Below are 19,858 nucleotides of genomic sequence, written 5' to 3' on the forward strand. Positions count from 1 at the left end.
TTTAGATATGCAAACCAGAGGGTTAGTAGTCCAACTAGCACGCAGATTCCCCAGGTTGGAAGGATTTAGAGATTATCTGAATCCAAACTCCCACTCAGTGCAGAAGTTATCTAGGAAGTAGTCATCTGTTCAGCTCTTATTTAAACACTTTTAATGACAGGAAGGACACTCATTTCCTCCCAAGGCAACCCATTCCATCTTTTTAGATGGCTCTAAGGTAAGATATCTTACTTATTTTTTTCCTCTTAGGCACATAAACTACTTGATCACTTGTGAATTGGTTTACCATCTGACTTTTTAGTAGAATGTCAGATCCAAGTCAGGAACATGATTTTTTGTGTTTGTAGCTGTTTTTATACTGCTGTCTTTCCCATACTTTGAACAGTGTTGGTACATAAAGGATATAAAATAACTGTTTACAGGAAGGAAGGAAGAATGGAAGGAAGGGAGGGACAGAGAGAAGGGGCAAGCAAAACAATGCTGCATTTGGGGAATTTTAAGTAATTGACAGGGCTGACTTCCCCAAAAGGAAGAGCAGAGCAGGTAACTGATAAGGCTGGAGTGTAGACAGCGTGTAACATAGAAGTCCTTGAAATCTCACAGCAGCTGCAGAGGCTGAGGTGTTCATGTTTGAGGAACGGGTTTGGAATTGACTTCGCCCCCGTCTCCTCTTCCTTCTGGCCTCCCCTGTCCCACTCTGATGAACATTTCACTGCCGCCACCTGTCCTCTGAAGCCTTTCCTCACCCGGAACGTGTAGATACTTCTGTCACTGTACTCACGACACACACTCACGTATGTATTTGTATTTCTCTACTGGGCTCCAAGCTGTAAGAGCAAGGGCTGTCATCTTTATTTTTCTGTCCTGGGCACTGAATACTATGATGAGGTAAGAACCTTATAAATGTTGGGGGGAAAAGGAGAGCAACAGTCTCACTGCATTCTGCACTGGCCAAACTACATCTAGGGAGAATGGTTTTCAGATCTGGGCACTACATTTTAAGAAGGATACTTAGCCTTTATGCCAAAGGTTGTAAAAACGCAAATGCCAAAAGGCTGAGACCAATAATGTGAGAGCCTGGTCAGATGATGGCTAGGAGTGAAATGTAGCCAACTATTTCCATTTAAAAAAAGAAAGAAAGAAAAAGAATACCAGCGTGTAGACCTTCCAGAACACATACCAACATGCCTGCAAGTGGATATGGGAAGCAAATTTGCATCCTGTTTTAGACAAAGGGATTTAAGCAAGGGAGTAACACAATCAGAACTGCATTTTTGAAAGAACATTCTAACAGGATAAACTAGGATGCTATTGGCAAGAGACAGAATAAAGGCCTGAACTAACGCAGTAGCAATGGGGTAAAGGGATAGGGGTGGACGTGAAAGATGACCTGGTCGATCCAGTTTTCATAATGAAGCCCAAGACTGCATGAGCTAATCTGGCAGCAATACTACCAGTTTGCAGGTTCCCAATGAATTTTTTTCAAATAAATTGCTATTATTTTTTTCCCCACCAATCATTAATGCAAGTTTTTATTAGGCTGTATATACAATTTAAGCTATTAAAATTTTTACAATATTTACAAATTAAATAATCATTTGAAGCTCCAGCAACTTATGTAACACAAAACCAAGGGGGAAAGACAGGGACAGGCAGGCTCGGCTCGAGTCTCTACCTAGCCCAGAGCCGTTTCTAAACTGGAAAGGCCAGGAACCTAATTAATTTTGATAACCTAAATATGGAGCTTAATTCCTATTTCTTTTGCAGGCAGTAAGGTGCAAGGATTAAAGATTAAAACTGTGAAGCCAGGCAGCCTAAGTTCAAACCCCGACTCTGCCACTTACTAGTTGTGTGATCTCGGATAAGTTACTTGACTTCTCTATACCTACCTGAAAGGCTGACTGACTGTAGGCGTCAATTAAGTACTTAGACCAGCACTTGGTCCACCTTAAGTACCATGTTAAGTTTAAACTTAATTTTTATTTACTATTTTTTGCCTTACAACTTGGAAGTTAGTTTCTATCAATAGTGTCAATTGTCTATTTTCTATACTTTCCAACTTGTGAGCATTCACTATTAATAAATCTGACAGTCATGTCTTTTATATATTTTTATCCAAATTGATGTTCAAATTGTTAAACAAAATATAACCAAGAGTAGTCTTCTATAATGTCACTACAAACAGCCTGTCTAGATAAACACTGGTCCATTAACCAGTACTTGTACAATACCTACATGAAGGCCAGCCTGAAATTTTCTTTGTCTTGGGATCACATGAGAAAATGTTAAATACCTAATTTTAGCACTTAAGACGCATTATCTTTATAGCATATTCCCGATCCTCCAGACTAGGAACCTTTTCAATGAATTGCCCTGATATACATCAGAGTGCTATATGGTAATTATCTCTGGGTGGTGTAGGGTGTTTTCTTTATTTTCTTGTATTCCTATAATAAACTTGTACCGATCTTATAGTTTAAGTAAAATGGCAAAGCTTGAGGAAAGAAAAGAATTCTCATCAGCACGACTTACTCTTAGTGAATACAAGGCCAACTTCTATGGGTCACTCGTGTTCTTATCCTTTGCTCAGTCAGTTTTAGAATTTTACCAGGGATCACTGTCAAGCTTCCAACGATACCCTCAAACCCATGTGACCTAGAGATTAACGCTAAATAAATCAAACATCTCTCCAGGGAGAATCAGAATTGGACTCCGTCTTCGAAACATGTCCAGAATCCATTACTTTGTGGCTACCCACCACTAGTCTGAGCCACACCATGCCTCCCCGGACTCTTGACCACTGCAAATGCTACTCTCCCTACTTTCTCCACCACGTGCCTTTCCCCACCCTCCAGGCTCTTCTCCCACAGCAACCAGGGCCTTTTAAAACTTAAGTAAGAAGATGTCGCGCCTCTGTTCTCCATTCTGCGGTGGCTCCCACCTCGCTCAGAATGCACTCCAGTGCTTTTCCCTGGGTCCCTTCGCTTCTCTGCTCTCATCTACTGCTCTGCCCCTACCACTCTGCTCCAGCGCACTGGCCTCCTCGTGGGTCCTGGGACATGTCAAGTCACATCCATACCTCGGGGCTTGTACACTTGCTATTCCCTCTGCCTGGGATGCTTTTCTCCCAGACATCTCTCTAGCTGGATTCCGTGCTTCTCTAAGATCTTGGCTTAAAATATCACCTCATCAGATGCCTTCCCTGACACCCTATGTAAAGCAGCACCCAACACTCCCTATCACCTCACCCTGCTTTTGATCCTCTGAGCACATATCACCTAGTGGACCTTACTCACCTATGTACCTATCTGTTTGTTTGTTTGATGATATCTAGTTATTCGTTTATTTTTATCTCTTTGCTCTCATTAGATGATAATCCTTGAGAGCAAGGATTTTTTTTTTCTGTTTAACACTGTATACTTAGCTCCAAGAACTATGCTAGGCATGTAGTAAAGAGGTCATTTTTATCATCGGAACATAAGCCCCAATTTATAGCAAAATGCTCTAAATATAATAGGCATGTGGCATAAGTGTGTTGATGGAAATGATTCTCCCCTCTCCAATTCACCAAGAGCTCCAATAAAAAGAAACTAAAGTATCATCGGAAAGATTAATGAACAAATGAAAACTGGCTGCCACTCTACCCAAAAAGAAGTTAATTTCATAACCCAGACCACTGAGGTAGGAAAAATGCTTGGAGAAAGGAACGCGACAAGACTCCTGAACCGAGAGTTTGCCTAGAAGTTTCCCACTCCCTCAGGAAGAGCTCTACACTGTCCCCAACTGCACGTGTGTCCCAGGAGTGGTCACCATGAGAGTGAGAGGTCATACGAAGAGTCCTTTCCTATGTCCAGTCACTCCTACGCCCAGAACCCAATTCCCAGGCACCTTCTCTAGTTGCCCTATTGCCTTACCTTCCCAGAGAACCTTTCTTAACTTTTACCCAGCTACCAATGGCAACCAAGACCAACTCTCCCCGCTCAGCGGCTCCCAAAGGTCTTACCTCGGCTCTAAGGCCTTCTGGGCCACTTGCTGCCCAAGTTTCTTCTTTCACTAGTACAACCAACAAAATCCTGGCACACGGAACCCAGAGAGGGCCAGGAAAAGGAGCTAGCTGTCGATCAAAAGGGTTCTTTTTATTTGTTTATTTTGCTTTGCTTTTTAAAAGTTAGTTACTGCCTCAACTAAAAAGTAACTTTCTCAAAAGAGAGACGTTAAAAGTACAATGAAAATAACCCAGGTTTGAAACCTGGTCCTATCATTGACTATCTGTGTGAATGTAGAGAAGAAGTTATTTAACCTCCCTAAGCTCCTCTCCTCATGGTGATAACAACAGCATTTACTTCATAAGGTTGGTGTAAATATCAAAGGAGATGATGTGTGTCAAACAGGACTGGGCCTCGCATATAGTAAGTATTCAGTAAAAGGAAACTAGGCCTATTTCTCAAGGCTGTCGACTTCACGCAAGGATTTTCCTTCATTAGGCTGACTGGCCGATTAAATGAGAAACCACGTGAAGTCCGTAGATAGTATTTGGTTCATGATAGGTCATCAACAAATACTGACTTTCCTCTCTTTTATGATGATGGAAAGATTACAGAGACTTCAGAAGCCACCCAATCTACGAGTGTGCAACGTACCATTTAGGTGATTTAAGCTCTTCCGCCAATGCTTCTGGCTGCTCCCCCGATGCCTGCTGTTCTAGAAACAGTCACTCGCTATCTTTCGATAGCAGTTGCCTCTTGGCCTGGAGAGAATAAAAACAGAAAGGAAGAGACAGGTAAAAAAAACATGAATCGCACCAAGACTGAGCTGACCCAAAAGCCTGTCCCAAACACCGTCATCCACAGTTTATTGTCAGGAAAGGGGCGCATTAGGAGCTGAGTCCAGATCCTGACTCTAAAGGAAGCTGGCACTGTCCCTCCCAGGCGAGAGGAGTCTGGCTCCAGGAGACTTCCCCTTTCCTCCAGGTGATATGGTCCCAGGGCACAATACATTGTTGGGTATCTACCATGTTTTATGTTTTATATAAGATGATAACACAATAATGTTACTCCCTTATAGATAAAGAATCTAAATTTCGAGAAGTCGATGTTGTCCAAGGTCTTACAGCCTGCTGGTAAACGGCAGTCAGGATTTAAACCCAAGTCCGTCTGATCTCAAAAGCCACTTCGCTGTGCTGACTCTCACTGGGTCACCTTCTAGCCTGGGTCCTCGAAAGGGCCCTGAACCATCCAGTCTCGATTAGAACTAAAAATAGAGCTTCCGTCTGCAAACTTATTACCCTTCGGTTTTACCATAAGCCCTCCTTCCACAGGAGAGCCGAAAAGCCTAATAACCCGTTGAATCTTACCCCCAAAATCAGAGAAGAGTTACGAAAGGCGAAGATCGGGGTCACTTCTGTCTATCCTAGTCTTGAAGAAGAATGAAAAGGCAGCTTCTAAGCTAGTGGCAAAACTAAAGCTTTTGTAGATGGTCTTACACTCAAACTGTCCCTCTCCCCTTTCTTCGCACTGCCCGCCCCTCCCTTCCATATCCTGCAGGACACCTCTGACCTCCTTCCTCGGCTGCTGGCCCCTTTCATCTCATTTCCATACCTCCACCACCAACCCCGTAACATACACACAACAGAATCCATCCTAAAGGCTAGAATTTAAGATAGAGAAATAATAAAATGATAAGTTTTTTAAATAGCTTAAAAAAAAAAAAAAAGGATGAGGGTCTGAAGCCTCGAGCCAATAAGACCTTAAGAAAAAAGAATTAATAATAAGCAATAAAAACAGTAGAAAATAAAAAAGATCTGCACCGGCGGCAGCACCCAAAGGACGGCCTGGTCGCTGCGGGAGCAGCTTTAGCTCTCCCTCCGCCATGCAGACGCTTGCAAAAAAGAGTCAGTCTAAGTAAGGCAAGTGTGATTGCTATTCAAACAGCTTTAGAACTGGTCCACAGACCCGTCCTGCCCTCAGTATCATCTGTCTCTTTCCCCCTCTCTACCCACCTTACACACACACACACACACACACACACACACGCACACACACACCATCTTCCTCTGTACAGACTAGAACTTCTCCCACATATGAATTTTGAACTCCAAGAAGTAACCACATAAATCTGGTCTATCTCCACTAAGGTCTCTGCATCCCTGCTGACAGCTACTGCCCCCACCTCCTACTGCCAAGTTTGCTGGCCTATTACTAAGGCCCAGGGGGCTATCCTCTTCAAAACAGGATAGAATGCACTGCCAAAAATCAAACAAACAGGAACTCCAGATGATCCTGATTTGTTTTCAACTGTCTACATTCCTTATTTTTTAGGGGTGGAAGCAAGCAGCAAATGATTTCTTTCCTTTGCTTCGGAATGTCATTTACTTCTTGCGTTCCCAGCGTACTGGCCCTCTGTTCCCAGAAACGAGATGACTGTAAACATCCTCAAACTCTTTCATGCTGCCCCTTCGGAGAGCTTTCCACTCATAGCACTTCCCGTAGGCATTTTTTTCTGTGCCTCTCATTACTGTTGGTGATGACAGTGGTGGTCCCTATGTGTGCACATGTGTCTGTGGAGAAGCAGAAATGAAAGGACTCTTACAGATCATGGGAAGTCCAACTGCCTCATTTCCAGAGGAGAAAGAAGAGACTTACCCAAAGTGGCAAAGCCAATTACAGTGAACATGGTTGAGTCCACCTGAGATCATTAGCAAGTCATCCTGAGGAAACGCAACAGTCTGTTCTCATTCGACAGCTGAAGATTAAAGCTCACTCAAATGTTCCCAAAATACTTTGTTCCCAAAATACTTTGATAATGGATAAAAATGCTAGTAGAGAATTCTGCTTCCAGTATGATCTTCCCATGGGTAACAACTATAAATGTTGGATTAAAAAAAAAAATTAACTATATGAAGTGAACAATGGCTGATAGACTTGGGGGAGAGGTTTAAAAGTGGAAGAAGGGACTAGCATGGGATGTATTCCACATTTTTGGAGCTTTGACCTGAGGGTTGTCCAGCTGAAGTTCCAATTGAAAAATAATCCCTACGCTTTCTGTCCGGAGGAACCAGACGACAGAGCCCAGACCAGCCACAGATAATGGGAAGAAAGAAAGAAGAGAACCAGAGGAGAGTCCCAAGTTCTGTGTGTAAACTCTTCTCCAGCTGAACCCCTAAACCTTGCATGCACAGGGCAGAACCCAAGGATCTCGGCTAAGGACAAAAGAACTAGACTAAGATTTGAACTGCCACCCACTGCAGGTATGACAGAGTTTGCCATTTTAAGTAAGTTAATTGCTGACTAAAATGAAAACATCAACGGAAACCAGTCTCCACCACATAGCATTCACATTCATTCATGTTCAGGACACAATCCCAAATTACATAAAGAACTAGAAAAAGTAAACCCTTTTGCAAGGGAAAAGATAATCAGCATAGGGCAATTCCAAGAGGACCCAGATATTGGAATTATCAGACAAGGATATTCAAGTACCTATTATAACTAAGCAGAGAAAGTGAATTTTAAAGTAGCAACTTTAGAACAGAAAAGCAGTATCCGAAATTCTGAATGAGCTTAAGAACAGAATGGAGATGACAGAGAAGAGTCACTGAAACTTGAAGACAGATCAATAGAAACTATCCGAACTAAAGTAATGCCAGGTCATCTGCAGTCTCTAGAAAAACCACCCTCAGGCCCCTCAGCTGAGTGTACACAGTGATAACTTCACTTTCTATTATCAAAAAAACTGATCTTAGAGAAAACCAGAATGACTAGGGATCATTACCTGCAATTCTACTGGACCAGGCCACCACTCATCTACTACTTAACCAACCTCTTGAGGTCATCCAGCTATAAGCAAAGAAGAAAGTGTGAAGGTGGAAAATGAGAGGCAGGATCAAAATTTACACCTGAGGTAAGTATAATATCCAGTCCTAGGAGTCAAATTCATTTGATTCATTAGACTAGTGCCCCTTTGGGTATCCCGAGAAGCAAGGAGATAGTTGTTTTTTTTCTATTGCTAAGGTAGCACCCTCAGGATTGTTCAGGGAAAAAAAGCCAGAGGGATTTTACAGTTTTTTCTGCCCTGCTGCAGTCTCTTCACCAGGAAGCCAACCTGGTAAAACAGGGTGACGGCAGGATGGGGTGGGACCAATTAATCAGTGGGTCTGGGGCTGAAGAGTGACAGCAGCTTGGTGAGAGCCAACCTAGCACCTCCCAGGCTGGTAAAAGAAGCTAATGAAGGCCACCCCTGACCAGGTCCCCACACTCTGGTCACCTCACATTGGCATTCAGGACACTTTAGGTAACAGTGGAGGAAGAAGACGTGTCAATTTCTGTAAGCCTTGCCTTTTTCTCGCCACCCTCCTGCCCTCAAGGGAAGAGAATTCAGAGCAAGTGTTCTTTTCTGTCTAAAGTGGGAAAGAGAAAAAGAAGAGGTGCCCCCAAGTGTAAAGAACCTTGGACCGGGAGTTCTGCCAGTAACATACTGTCAGATCTCAGAAAAAGTCTTTTTTCATACTGGGTCTGTTTCATCAATTGAACAAAAAAGCCAGACAAAATGATACCTAAGGTCCTTGCCAGTAATGTGTGTGACATCTTTATCCATGCTATCCCCATCTGCCCTCAAAGAAACTGCAAATAATAGGCCTCAAAAGGCAGACATGGAGACGTGCCAATTCATTCGCTTCATTAGACTATCTCATTGAATGGTTATATAACCGTTCAAATTTTTAAAAAGATAAAAAGCCTTATTAATTAATTCCAAAATTGTGTTAATACTTGTTTGTGATGGAAGACTGCTAAAATAATGTCCTCTGTTTCTAATTCCCTCAGGATAACTTTTTTAGCCATGTAACCCTTAGGATGGAAAGGCAGGCACTCCTATCCCCAGAACGACAGATGAGCATACAAAGAGACTTGTGACCCTTTTAGGAAACTACACACAGAGACAGGACTGGAATCCACTAATCCCATCTCTGAGCTTCAGAGTTTTTTTCACCTTACAAAGAAACCCTACCCAACGAGAACCAAGAGTATGGATGGATAAGACTGGAATTGGAAGGAAAGGATTTAAGAACTTGCAAGCACTTTGGAAGTACTTATTAATAAACAATTGATAACACTAGCTTGCAATTCGGGTCTCTATTTCAAAGCAGGCCCACAAGGACTGCCACCTGGCTCTACTGTTTTTTTTCTAACAAGTACTCTCTAATTGAGACTAGGCTTCCTTGCAATTAGCCCATGTTTGTGGGGGTTAGCAACCGAACCACAAGTCTAAAATTGCAGGGTTACTCACCTGCTTTAAGAAAGTTGGCTGGATCACAAGAACACACTGGCTCCCTATAACCTCTAGAAGTCTATGGCGAGGCTACCAAGTGGCCAAGAGGACTAAAGCAGGTAATGGTAAATGTCGTTAAAAGACAAGTCACAGCAATTACCCTTAGGAGAAAGGACCCAAAAGTACCTTTATTACCTAATTTAATCTTCACAGTAACCCTGTAAGATAAATAATATTGTGTCTATTTATAAATGAGGAAGAAATGAAGGCTCAAAGTCACATAGCTGATAAGCAGATTCTCACCTAGGTATCTGTGCCCCCAAATTTGATCCATTATACCATCTCTCTAAGGAATTATCTCTCAGATCTTACCCTCAAGAAAGCCAGTCCTGATCCAATGCCCAAACGCCACAAACCTACAAAAGACTGATGGGTAGTTTGTCCATTCATTATTCATTCATTCAAATATTGACTGACTGCCTACAGTGCATCACGCTCTGAGGTTAAGCACTGGGGATGAAACAGTGAGTAGAAAGACCTGTCTTCATGGCATTTACTGTACAGCACAACAGAAAAACAGTGATGAAAGACCATACCATTAAGCATAACTGACATGAAATACAATTAATAGAAACTGGCCCACCGGGGGAGATTTAAGAAGGCTCCCTCTAGTGGTGAGAAGGTTCCAACTAGAAGAAGAAACATGGTGGGCTTGAGGACCTAAAGTGGATCTGTGTGACCAAAGAAGGGAGCTCAAGTAGACAGACACATGAGCTGAGGCTGGACAGGTGTGGAGAGAGCTGTTCCAAGCAGGTCCTTGGAGGCCAAATTACAGATATGGGTCTTCATCCAAAGAGCTATAGGAAGCCATTTAAGTGTTAAATAAGGGTAAGATGTACACACTTCAAAAAACATCACTTTGGCTTCAGTTTGGACAGTACATGGAAGGAGGTAAGAACGATGCCAAGAGATTAGTAAGGAGGCTAGTTCTGTGGTCCAGGAAAGATGACAGAAGTAACAGCCAACAATACTGGGTGCCGACAGGGCACTTACTATGTACCAGGCACTGTCGTAGGCACTTCGTAGGAATTGATTTAATCTTTGTAACAACTCTGTGCAACAGATACTATTATCCCCATCTTATAAAAGGAAAGAGGTTAAGTAATTTAACAGAATTACATGCCTCTGTTCATGTTCTCACCTCCCTCATCCATCGGTCCCTTACGAACATCTTTAATTCACTCACTGGTCCCCTCCACACACCCCTTCCTCATATTCAACTAGTAAAACTTCAGTCCTCAGTAAACCAAATTAACCTTTCCAGGCCTACACCAAAGCAGCTAAATTATAAACTAATTTCCTCCAGAGAAAATACAACTACATTGATGGGCATTTTTTTTTAAATTTTTATAAGAGTTTATATAAGCCAAGCTGCCAACATATTATGCTGGGAAGCACGATCTCAAATGTCCCCATTGATTGGTATTTTAAATCTATCACCACAAACTTCGAACAGGTCCCTCGATGCTGCCAGCAATCCTGCTGCACTTCCCCTCGGAGGCTCACTTTCCTACTCTCCAAAGTGACTCTTTCGCATTTTTTTTATCTCTCAGTAAACCTCTAGCCCCATGAGCTAATAACTTTGTCACCAGAAGCAATATTCAGACCATCACCTCCCTAACTCCAAATCTAACAACATACCAGCATTCTGCTTTCCCTACTGTTAGAATGAACAGTCTTTGTTAGTATATGAAGTACAACCTTTCGCATCTATTGTGGATCCAATTCCCTCTTATCTTCATAAGCGGTTATCCCTACTCTCTCTTACATCATTTTTCTCTCTTTACAGCCTCATGCCCATCAGCACACAGACATGCTACTCAAAGTGCCGCCCACACACCAGCACTGGCTCACGAACTGTTATAAGTACAGAAAATGAGAGTAAGCCTTTAGACATCTGTGTAACACAACGCCCAAGCACGTGATCAGTGGACTTCTCAAACAGGGTCTAAACCAGTAAAGCTGATGATGCGGACGAACTCACACAGTGAGTCACACACGGAGCAAGCCACATACAAATCAGACATAGCAGGACCCACACGTAGGTCCAGCATCACAGTGTGAGAAGCCGCCCGCTACGACAGTGCCTCTCAAACTTGCATGTGCACACAAATCAGCCTGGGGTCTCATTGAAACACAGATTCTGATTCGGTAGGTCTGGGATGGGGCCTGAGCGTCTGTATTTCCAACAGGTTCCCAGGTGGATGCAGAGGCCACATTTGAGATGCAAGACCCTAGAATTTCCCATCTTAAAAACCAAAACAAAGACCCAGAAACAATAAACTCTCTCTTGACCTCACCCTGCTCCCAGCTACTTCAGCCCCGACGTCTCTGCTTCTCTTTACAGCAAAATCCCCTAACGGGGTTGTCTGTACTCGTCATTTCCTTACCTCTCGTCCCCTCGGTTCACCCTAATCAGGCTTCTGCCCTCGACACTCCACTAAAACTGTTCGTCTGGGTCAGAGGCCTCAACATTGCCAAATTCTATGCTCGCTCACTTCTGTGACCTCTAAACAGCATTTAACACAAATGATCGCTTTCTCCACCAAAACACCTTCTTCCTCGGTTCCAGGATGGCATACTCTCCCGACCTCCCTCCTAGTCCACCGGCTCCTCCTTAGTCTTCTGTGCTGGCTCCCTCACCTCTGCCTGACCAGGGCCAGTCCTGGGACCTCTTTTCCTTATCGGTACCCTCCCTTCTTTGAGTAACTTCATCGAGTCCCATGACTTTTACCATCAACGACTTCCAAATTGTTATCTCCAGCACTATCTCCCTGAACTCCAGAAGCACAGCCAGCAGCCCACCTGACATCTCCACCTAGCTGTCTAATGAGTATCACGTGTCCATATATCCTCATATCCTTGACAGCGTTCATCCTCCACCCTCCTCTCCCTAACCCATTCCTCGTCGAGTCCTCCCCTATCCCAGTTCACAGAACCACCGTTCACCCAACTGCTCAGGCCCAACATCCAGAATCATCCTAGATTTTTCTTTCCCTCACACTCCACATACGAATCCAAGTTCCGACTCTACTTCCAAATTCTGACTCTGTTTTCCTCTCTACATCCCTTATTAAGCACACCCTAGTTAGTCCAAGCTACTGGACTGGTACCCGACCTACTACAATAAGCTCCTTAGGCCTCCTTGCTACCAACTGCCTCATATAGAGACCTTTTTCCAAACAAGCAAATTAAATTTCTAAAAATTTACTCAGTTCAAGGTTCTACCTGGCTTAAAAACAACAAAACACTTCTAACAGCTTTCCCTTTCACTTAGAATAATCTAAAGTCCTCACATAGCCTACAGGTCACACACACACCCCTACACACACACACACACGCACGCACGATCAGGCCCCTAACCACCTCTCTGCCTTCATCTCCTACCAGGCCCTCTCCTCTTCACTCCCTGTTTCTTGCACGCACTGTGTTCATTTTTGCCTTAGGGCAAGAATGTACTAGTTATTCCCAGTTCCCTTTGTACAGCAGGCTCCTTTGTGAAGACCTGACCAGCCAATATAAAGTAGTGCTCAACCTCTAGCATATAACCCTGGTTTATGTTCTCCTTAGCACTTAACCCTATCTGGTATTGTATTTGCTTATTGCTCGTCTCTTCCTCCTCACCTACTCTCTCCTTCTGTCTAGCTCATCACAACATCCTCAGTGCCTGGAACAGGGCCTGGCTGACAATGGATGGGGCTATAGCAGGGGAACGATATGGGCTGGAGGCATAAACTTATGAGTCACAGGCATAGAGGTGTGGTTACTAAAGCCAGTGGGGCAGATGAGATCACCCGAGAAGAAAGGAGGGCCTGGGAGAGTAGAACGTGTAATAGTTGTAGAAAGGAGGATGAACCTGTAACGAGAACCAAGTAGGAGGAAGAAGAGGACAGCGTTATGTCACTGCATCGCAGAGAGTGTTCCTGGAAGGAAGGAGTGGTCAAGACTGTCGGCTTCGCTGAGAAAATGAAAGACTAAAAATGTCTGTTGAATTCGGCTTCATGTGGGACGTTAGTGATCTTAGTTGAGAGGTGCTACTGTGAAATGATTGAGGCAGAAGCCAGACTGGAGCAGGCTGAATAAGCGGAGTGAGGCAGTGAATACTGACAGCTTTTCAGAAAAGTCTGGCTAGCCAAAAGCAAAGGTGATGGATTAAAGAGAATGCTGGGATGAGTAAGAGTTGTTGTGTCTGTTTTTGTTTAGTAGGGGTACTATCCTAGAACCACAGCATACAGAAGCTGCAAGTCTAATAACTGCGAGCCACCCATACATCTCAAATCTTTTTACACTCACACCCAGCTTAGAATGCCACTTCCCTTGGACTGATTGGTAAATACCCAGAGTATCAATCCAGATGTGTTTTGTTTATACATATATCTCATCTCCCTTACTACAATAGAAGATAAAAATGCCCTTCTCCACTCTTCCTTGGTGATGTCGAGAACAGAACATGGGGCTGTACATACTAGAGGGCCTGAGTTTAAAGGTTTTCTGCTACCATCTTAATTTCATTTTTGGGGTAATTCACTGTTATTTCTACCCCTAGCAAGAAGTTTCTTTCCATCTCATGGCCTCTAGAAAACGTTTCTTTGTCTCTATTCCACACTGTCTGCTGCCCAGGCAACATACTATAATGGAAAGGGCACTCGTAGTCCTGGAAGCCAGGGAATCTGGGTTCCCACCATAATTCAGTCACATAACAGTTTAGGTGATTAAACTTCACAATCTCAGTTTCTTCAAGTGTACAGAGAGATTATCACATCTAAACTTCCTGGGGCTCATATAAGGATTATATGAAAATATACATTTAGTATCTAAGGACATAAGGCCTGGCATAAAATATATTCTATAAATGTTAATTCAATTTTCTTCTCTGATTAAGCCTTACATCCCCTGCACATTACTATTTAGTTTCCCTTTCCCTCTAAGTGTACCAGGAAGCCCCTGGGAATGAAACCTTGAAAAATTAATCTGCCCAGTTCCAGCAGAAATAATTTTAAAGAAGTACTGAGAGAGGGGGATGGGGGGATGGGGCCGGAGGTATAACCAAGCAGCATCTGAAAGGGCAGAGAGGACACTCGAGTCAGGGGAAATACCCAGGCTCCCTGCCAGGTTCTGTGTCCCCCCCATCCAAGTTCCTTCCTGTAGCTAAGGCTGGGTCTCCTTAGTTCATTCTTTTGGTAAGTCGTACTTAATAACGAGTCTCAAGTCAATGTCTTCAGTATGAAAACAAAACAAAACACACACACACGCGCACACACACACACACACACTGGGCAATACAAAAGGCAATGGAATCCTAAGTCCTAGTCTTGTCTCTCCAATTTACTGGTTCTGTGACCCTTGTAGGTTACTGTAATTCTGAGAAGTGAAATAGAAATAACAGTATGTCTTGACTACAAGATTGTAAGGATCAAATTAATGTGTGTCAAAGTACTTTGTACACTATAAAACATGGTTATTATTATATAATAGGTACACACAAAGCAATTACAGAGTCTACCTTTGGCCAGTTTAGCCGTAAGTTTTACTGAGAAAGTCCTTAGTTCTGGGATACTTATGATCCAAGGCTATTTATTTTCAACTCAAGTCTTCCTTTCCCTGGTAGCTATAAAAAACAAAACAGAATTAATACATTGATAAAACAACTGAAATTTAAATGACTGGATAGTTGATAATATTAAAGAATTCTTGTTAACTTTTTGAGGGGATATTAAAATTATGGGGTTTTTTTTTCTTTAATTTAAAAAGTCTTTAACTTTTAAAGATACATATTGAAATGCTTACAGATTAAAAGATATGATATCTGGAATTTGCTTCAAAAAAATACAGGATGGAGTTTAGTGGGCGAAGCTGTAGATGAAAACAAGATTGGCGATGAGTTCCTAACTGCTGAAACTGGAGGTGGGTACAGGGGAGTTCATTAACAAGTTTCCTTTCGTTTAAGTTTGAAATTCTCTATACCAAAAAGCCTAAGGATGGGGGATGGGGTGGGATAAAATCCAAGAGCCCAAGGGCCCTTCTAGTTCCCACGGTCTATGCTCCTCAAAGCCTCTGCTCTAGCTCCTCTGACCTTCCCCAGGTTTCCTGAACTGCATATACCAGGTCAGTCCAGGCCAGGGACCAACATTATCACTTTCCCACAGAAACTCTGCTGAGCACTTATGCCCGATGAGTGACTTAAAAATAAGATTACTTGTACAATTTGGTCCTAACAGATAAAGAGAATGGAGTGATACCATGGCTAATTGCTAGAAGGTGCTTAGCACAAAATGAGGAAAAATAACCCTACGCTTTCCCAGTGTAGGAAACTATTACCTGTTACACTTTACTGTGGCCTACCTTAGGACACACCACCTCTGGCCTGCATAGGTATTTTAACGTTTCTTAGACTTAGTTTTTAATCCCTTAAAAGTTTTATTTTATTAAACCTCAAGTATCTAGATTGCAGTGAATGACCTATTTTCCAATTTCTAATTTTGTTCAGCTAATTTTTTTTTAATTTCGTGGTCTACAGTTCTACAAGAAAAGAACTTTAGCAGGGAAAAAAATCATATCTGCTTTTTTCTTGTCAGAGTCACTGATTCTTAGGTTAGAGAATCAACCTTTGAAGTTCATACTAGCCAAGAAGATTCACACAATAAAGTGAAACTGAGAGAGACAAATGCAAACTTGGTAACTAGTTCCCGTGATCTTCCTTGGGGTACAGCGCCCCTGCTACTGCCCTAATCTGTCATGGTAGTGCCAATCACCCAAATTACTTATATTATTTATACTCTATCTTATACCCGTCACCCTCTCTTAAAAACAGTCCTGAGATATACTGTATTTGAGGGTTTTGAACTCTTGCAAAATAGTAGAAAAACCTGAGAAGCTTTAAAAAATATCACTAATATCTGAAAACTCACCCAATTTCTACAACGAGTCAATGATATGAAAAATGGAGGGGAAACGAACTGCTCTAGATGTAAAGAAACTTAAAACACAACGTATTATGTGGACTCTGGTTGGGTCCTTATTCTAACAAACTAACTGCAAAGACCTTTTTGAGACAATCAAAGAAATCCGATTATGACCTAGGAATTAGATTAAGGATTTGTTAATATCATTAAATTTGATAATAGCATTAAGATTATATGAGAAAATGTCCATATTTAAAGATGCATATGGAAGTGTGTAGGGGTAAAATGACATGAAAAAAAATGAAGCAACTGTAGCAAAATCTTGAAAATCACTGAATCTCTCTAAAGAGATATGCAGGTTCACTCCATTAGCCTCCCCAGTTTTGTAAATATATGAAATTTTTCAAAATACAAAAAAAAATTTAATGCTGACACCTAGTACCACCACAAAACTGTTGATCAGTATCTACCCAAAGCTGAACATATAACCCGACAGGTCTATTCCCAAGAGATATGAGGGCATATGTCCCCAAAAAGACATATACAAGACTAAAAATGTTCATGGCAGCTTTGTCAAAGAGCCAAAAGTGTCCCAAATATCCATCAACAGTGGAATAATAATTGTAGTACTTCCAAACAATGAAAAATTACATATTGCTGCTATACACAACAATGATGAATATCTAGATATAATATTGAGCAAAAAAAAAAAAAAAGTCAGATCAAAAATCATGCATGCTCTCTGATTCTATTTGTCTGAAACTCAAGAACAGACAAAACTAATCAATAGAGAGAGAAGTCAGACTGAGTGGTTGCCTGGGCAGCCAGGAGTGATGAGGAAGAGGCATAAGGGAGCCTTCTAGAGTTCTGATAATGTTCCATTTATTGATCTCATGCATATCTTGATATGATATACATTAAGACATATATACGTAACTGTACACAAAAAAATTCATTGAGTATTATCTGAAATTTTGTGTCGTTTACTGCAGATATACCTGGGAGTAAAAATCAGAATATTAGATATCAGTATTTTATAAAAGCTCTCTAAGCAATTTTAATGCGCAGCCAGTGCTACGAGCTCAAACTTAAGACTGCCAGGTCTTCCTGCTGTCATTACAATAGAAACTGTGAGGCAAGGTAATGAGAACAGAAGCTTGAAAAGATGGCGGAGCAGGGAGGGAGGCATCTCTTCGAAGTGAGTCAGGATCCAGAGTATGGGAGGAAAGTCAAGGTCAGTGCTGATGGAGCTAAGAACGTAGCTGAAAGAGACAGTGAGTAATATGACAGCTCAGATTTCAGGTCTAGCTTTATTACTGACGAGCTATGATTGTGACATTAGGCAAACCGCTTCATTTCTCCAGACCTCACTAAGATCTCCAAGCTTGTAAACAAAGTCTGGAGAGAAAGTTCAGAGGAATCAAGTAAGAACAGGCCCTTTTGAAAGACCCTAAGTTTACCTCTAGCATAGCACTTATCATTCTGTATTATAATTACCTACTTGTTTATCTCCCCCCATAAAACCTTGAGCTCTTAAAAGGCCAAGATTATGTATTTCATCTCTGAATCCAAGCACACGCATAGAACTTGGCCCACAGTAATAGTTCCGTAAATATTCGAAGGCTAAATAGCTGAAAATTATGCGGAGTGCCTCATAAGTATAGGTACAGTTATGCAGACTTATAAGAAAGAATAATTAATCTCCCCCATGTGCACCCCTTTCAAAAAACATTGAATAATATTATTCTCCTTATAAATACCACCTAAAGGAAGACTAGATTCTAGGATACCCAGAATCAGAAAGGCTTCTTAAAGATATCCTGTCAGAGGCCTCCAAAGTCCATGCCTACTCCTCCCTAAATAATATACCTCCTAATAATATCTCATGCTTACATTATTTCATAGCTCAAAGTGCTTTCACTCTCATAATTTCAATTGATCCCCACAACTCTATGAGGAGGTATTATCAAATTCAATTTATATGTAAGGAAACTGAGGCTCATGTTTTAGAGAACGCGTTGACCTAAGGCAAGCGGAAAGCAACTAAAGGAGAGCTTTCATGTGCAGACTCTTTCTTCAGTGCTCAGGAGGAGAAACAGGAACATCGCCACTCCCGCTCCCCCTATAGCCCCAAAGAAGCTGGATCAGTCACTAGCCACTCTGCATTATTGAGCCAACTACCTCTTAAGTTTTCCTTGCCCCCATGAGAATCAATTGTACAGATTATTTAAGCAAAAAAAATAAGGCCAGCCCAAGGACAAAAATCCCAAGATTACAAAACAGCCACACTCACAAGCTGCTGTCTAACATCCTTATGTATTAAGCTAAAGAATAAAGAGCAAAATTTTCTCCAGCAGGGAGCTGTAAACCCTACGGACCAAGGAGCCCCATACCACTTGGGTATGTAGCTACGCACGGCTGATTTAGTTTGTACTTATTTTTACATTTTCTTTAATAATATGTACTGTCTATTGTTTTTCCCACAGCACTGCAAATTCTGCAAAGGTCACATCTTCCAGTTAGAAAGGTCTATCTCCTGTAAATAAGCATACAATACCCAAACCAAAATTGAACCACTAAACACGTTTTAATGACCTAGTCATTTATATGAACTGCCATTCTTCCACAAAATTAAACAATTACAATCTAGACTCTCTAAGAACAAGCACCAAAGGACATTTAGCACTTACAGTGATGCAAGGTGCACATTTGAGTGGGCGCTCAATAAAGGTGCGCTGAATAAATGATTACTGAGAGGTTAAAATGCATTTTAAAAAATCACTTAAGGCAGAGTAAAATAACCAAGAACCAAGAGAGATGGATAGAGAATGCCAAGTTAACTGCAAAAACAACAAATCAGATTCTAAGGCAGTTCCACCCAAAGTCATGTTTGGGATCTCGAAAGGGAACACTGGATTTAAGCACCACATTACATCTACAGCAGAGATCTACAGCCCAACTGCGTGCCGTAAGGCAGGGGCCTGCCATACGCAGGTTCTCTCCCTTCCATGAGCATCTCAGTCAGCAGCAGCTCATCCCTTTCCCCAATTACTGTCCACTAAAACTGCCCTGAGGCCCGGCCACAGGGCTGCAGGAGTTAGTCCAGGAAGTACTAAAAGTTAGTAGGAAATTAGCATGCCACCTGACACTTTTCTGGCACAAGCTTAAAACGATTAGTTTAGGTTACAAACACGATTGCAAGATTCCACTACGCTGATGAAACCACTTTTTCTGCAAACTAAAAATAACCTATTTATCAAATAAGGAGCATTCCTGAAATATTTTTGCCCTGTCAGCAACCCAAGTTCCATTTCCTCAAATATTTAATCTAGTCTAGCGTGTTTTATTGGATCCAAGTCTCCCCCAGCTTCTCCACTCCTCACTCTAATCCTGTGAACATAGCAAGAGGACTAACTTCTCTCCTAATTCAAACTTGTGGAGTTTCTTTTCCAATAACAAATCTGCACATAGCTTTGTGGCTCCCGCCTTGTATAGAGCCTCAACTAGAAGATGAGCTGAGCTGCAGCAAAGACCAACGAAAAGCAAAGAATAATGAAGGACAAGACAGGGCATGATCAGGAAGTCAGCTAAATGCTTTTCACTCAAGCAGGAATGGAAGAAACCCCACCCAC

At 42.0% G+C, this 19,858-nt stretch overlaps 1 protein-coding gene across 2 annotated transcripts in view; it reads right to left on the reverse strand.

The window, feature by feature from the left end:
- LUZP1 (leucine zipper protein 1) overlaps positions 1-19,858 on the reverse strand; it is a 68,501-nt gene that overhangs the window by 18,172 nt on the left and 30,471 nt on the right. For both annotated transcript variants that reach the window (XM_016149306.2, XM_016149302.2), the window contains exon 2: positions 4,641-4,747. The gene's annotated coding sequence lies outside the window, so the exon portion shown is untranslated. The remainder of the gene's footprint in view (positions 1-4,640; positions 4,748-19,858) is intronic.

This window comes from Rousettus aegyptiacus, unplaced genomic scaffold (assembly GCF_014176215.1).
Source record: "Rousettus aegyptiacus isolate mRouAeg1 unplaced genomic scaffold, mRouAeg1.p scaffold_m13_p_1, whole genome shotgun sequence".
Classification (NCBI taxonomy): Eukaryota; Metazoa; Chordata; class Mammalia; order Chiroptera; family Pteropodidae; genus Rousettus; species Rousettus aegyptiacus.